The following is a 2991-nucleotide window of genomic DNA, read 5'->3' on the forward strand; positions in this document are numbered from 1 at the left end:
AGGGGCAGAGAGGGACCGAGAAGGAGCGGCGGAGACGAAGCATCAGGGACTGACCGCAGCCCCCATTGCCCTGTTCCCCTGTGCTGCTCAGGGGGAGGAGGTAGGTGAGGGTGGATGTGGAGAAGGTGTTTTTAGCTTGTTTTTAGTTCTTGCTAGTCTAGTCTGCTAGTCATAGGCAATAAATTATAATTAATAGTTAATATAATTATTTCTAATAAATATAATTAATAAATTTTATTAATCTCCCTATGGCGAGCCTGTTTTACCCATGACAGTAATTGTTGAGCAATCTCCCTGTCCTTATCTCAACCCTTGAACTCTTTCCATTGTGTTTTCTCTCCCTTTTCCTTTGAGGAAGGGGAGTGAGAGAGCAGTTGTGGTGGAGCTCAGCTGCCCAGCAGGGTAAAACCACCACACTTGGTCTGTTCAGTTTTCTAGCACAATTGGAAGCTGCAGCTTCTACCAGAGGATTTGCTTCTGCAAAGAGAAAGGCATTGATAGTTTCACAGAAGTCAATATGTAGCAGGCTCCAGGTAACACCAAAAGATTGCCACATTAAGTCTTTGCCTTGTATTTTTTTTTTTTTTTCCTGATACGCTTGGTATGAATATAATTCTTGCCATATGCTGTAAAAAACAACTTCTTTTGGGGGAGGAAGGTCTACCAGGATGGAGAAAGAGGGAACTCTCCAACTAGGTGTGTTTCCTCACACTCAGACTTGCAGTAAGTGTTTTTCTGGGGAACTGAAAAGTGTCACATGGTGTGGCTGGTGCTCAAGTTCTGGTTTCCTGGAAGGCAGGTCTGCTGAAGTGGAGCAAACTGCATCCAGTGGGGAGTGATGCCGGATCCTGCCCGTGTGGTGTCCACATGATGTTCGGTTCCATGTACATTGTACAGTACTTGGTCCTGGTCTTCCCTGGTCTCCTCAGTAGCTCTAAGATGTTAGTTATTATTTTGAGATTTCCTTTTGTTCACAGTCTGAAAAGGTGTGAAGACTGAGCTGTAGTCCACCAGAAGAATGGTTTTATGTCCTCAAACTCAGGATGCATCTTTCAGGCCCTGGCATGTGTTTTGAGGGGCTGTCTGGTGGGCAAAGTCTTCTAGGAGACTGCTGGAGTCTGCCAAGGGTGATGTGAGCCTTGCCCTTGCTGTCCATGTGGAGTGGTGCTTGAAGAAGCCCCTGCCTACAGGTGGTGTGACACATCTCATGTCTCTGTGGGTCAAATCCCTGCCTTAAAACTGAGCCTCGTGCATCTGCCTTCCATGAAGAGCTTCTGGTCTATGCTCATCCTCCCCATATTTGTCTGGGGAAGACCAGTCAAAGCAAAACAGGATCTGATGGTGTTTAGTTTTATTTTCTGTGTTTTATCAGGTGAAAACTGTGGTAGAGGTGAGCTGCACCACCAGATGGCTTAGGTGAAGTAGAACAGAGAGGTCTTAGCAGTTCTTCCATTGTCCAGGGTCTGGATGAGCAGCACAAGTCTGTTGTGATGCCATTTCAGGAGACTGAGTCCCACCTCACCCCCAGTACAGGTGCCTTCTTAATGTCCTTTTCTCCCCTCTGCTGTGTCGTTTCTGCAGTGAATCTTTCGGGTGCCAGGAATCCGTATGTACTTCATCCAGGAACAAGCAGTGACGAGTGTTAGTGCAAACTTCATCAATGCCAGTGTGATGACAGCCTCTTAAATGTCAAGCCCATGTGCATACCTGGGTCCTGCTTTCTTTCACTGAAATCTATTATTAGTAGAGGACAGCCAGTGAGTTTGGAGAGCACACTCCTCATCCCTTAATTCTGCTCTGCAAATTCTGCAAATTCTGTGGAGTGAGAGAGCCACTTCAAAGGCTCTAGTGACCTACTTTGACTATAGATAATAAAATATATATATATTTTTTTTTCAGTAAAATGTTGCATCAAACACCCATCTGCATTTTCTATAGGTGTTTACAAAAGTCCTTGTAATTTTAAGGTGTCTGTTGTCTCTCCTCTACAGTTCCTTCACAGGTTTTCTGATGGTGTTTGAACGGCGGCTGGGAAAAAAAGGTACTGCATCGAGGGAAGGGAATGATTTATCCAAACATGAAAGACATTTCAAAAGACAAATATCCCATCCCAGGCAGTTAACCTCAAGACTCCGTTATGAGGATTATGGTCTACTAAGAGCTGGCAACTTTTTGTAAAGAAAAGGACCTTTCATCTCTGTACTAAAAGAAGAGAATTTAAAGAATTGCTACCTTTTCTTTCTGCAGCAAAAAGAGTACAATAGTCTTTTAGTAGTATTATAAGGCTGCTGGCAGAATTCAGAGGCATCTTTTTTTTTTTTTAATATTATGATTTTTTTTTGGAAGAAGATGTGAATTTTGCTTTTTAATTTGGTGGTACTACTACGAAGTTTTCCACAGGGAAATTTCCCGAGTCATTTGACTGCCAAGTTAGCAGAAGTGACAGATCTGAGAAATTTCATTAAAATAATCCAATATTCAGTTTTGATTATAAATTGGGGATGTTGCATGTTGAGTTACTCAGTAGTGGATCAGCCTGTAGCCTCAAGGAAGAACTCCTCTGAGGCTTGTGTCCCATATCCTGCAGACAAAACTGATGGACTGATATCCCTGAAACCAAGTCCTTCACATGCTTCCCTTAAAAAATGGAAGAGAGAGCAGATGATGGATGCCAATCTAATTTATCCCGGTAAGGGACTGACCTATGGGTGCCTTTGCCAGATGAATTTTTGTCATCTGCCTGGTCATATTGACTAATGTTCTCTAAAATGAACTTGTGTGTGCTGGTATCTCCTTTCCATGGTAGCCAGTTTAGTCCTGCTTGACTATGACCATGTCCTGGCTGAGGAATCACACCACATCTATGGTGGCTCCCAGCAGTGTGGTCAGGCAGGTGGGAGGATCATGATCTCTCTTCCCACCATCTTCCCCTCTTCTGCTGAAGGCCACGTGGACAGGGGTGGTTTGCAAGGATGCTGTGGAGGGATGGGT

The 2991-nt window shown here is 44.0% G+C and overlaps 1 long non-coding RNA gene across 1 annotated transcript; it reads left to right on the forward strand.

Moving 5' to 3' along the window:
* The first annotated feature begins 579 nt into the window (after nucleotides 1-579).
* Nucleotides 580-2246, forward strand: LOC118160311. Its single transcript, XR_004747415.1, has 2 exons — nucleotides 580-723; nucleotides 1992-2246. It is a non-coding gene; the product is annotated as an uncharacterized LOC118160311 (long non-coding RNA).
* The last annotated feature ends 745 nt before the right edge of the window (nucleotides 2247-2991 follow it).

The sequence above is a fragment of the Oxyura jamaicensis genome, chromosome 1 (genome assembly GCF_011077185.1).
Source record: "Oxyura jamaicensis isolate SHBP4307 breed ruddy duck chromosome 1, BPBGC_Ojam_1.0, whole genome shotgun sequence".
In the NCBI taxonomy this organism is placed as follows: domain Eukaryota; kingdom Metazoa; phylum Chordata; class Aves; order Anseriformes; family Anatidae; genus Oxyura; species Oxyura jamaicensis.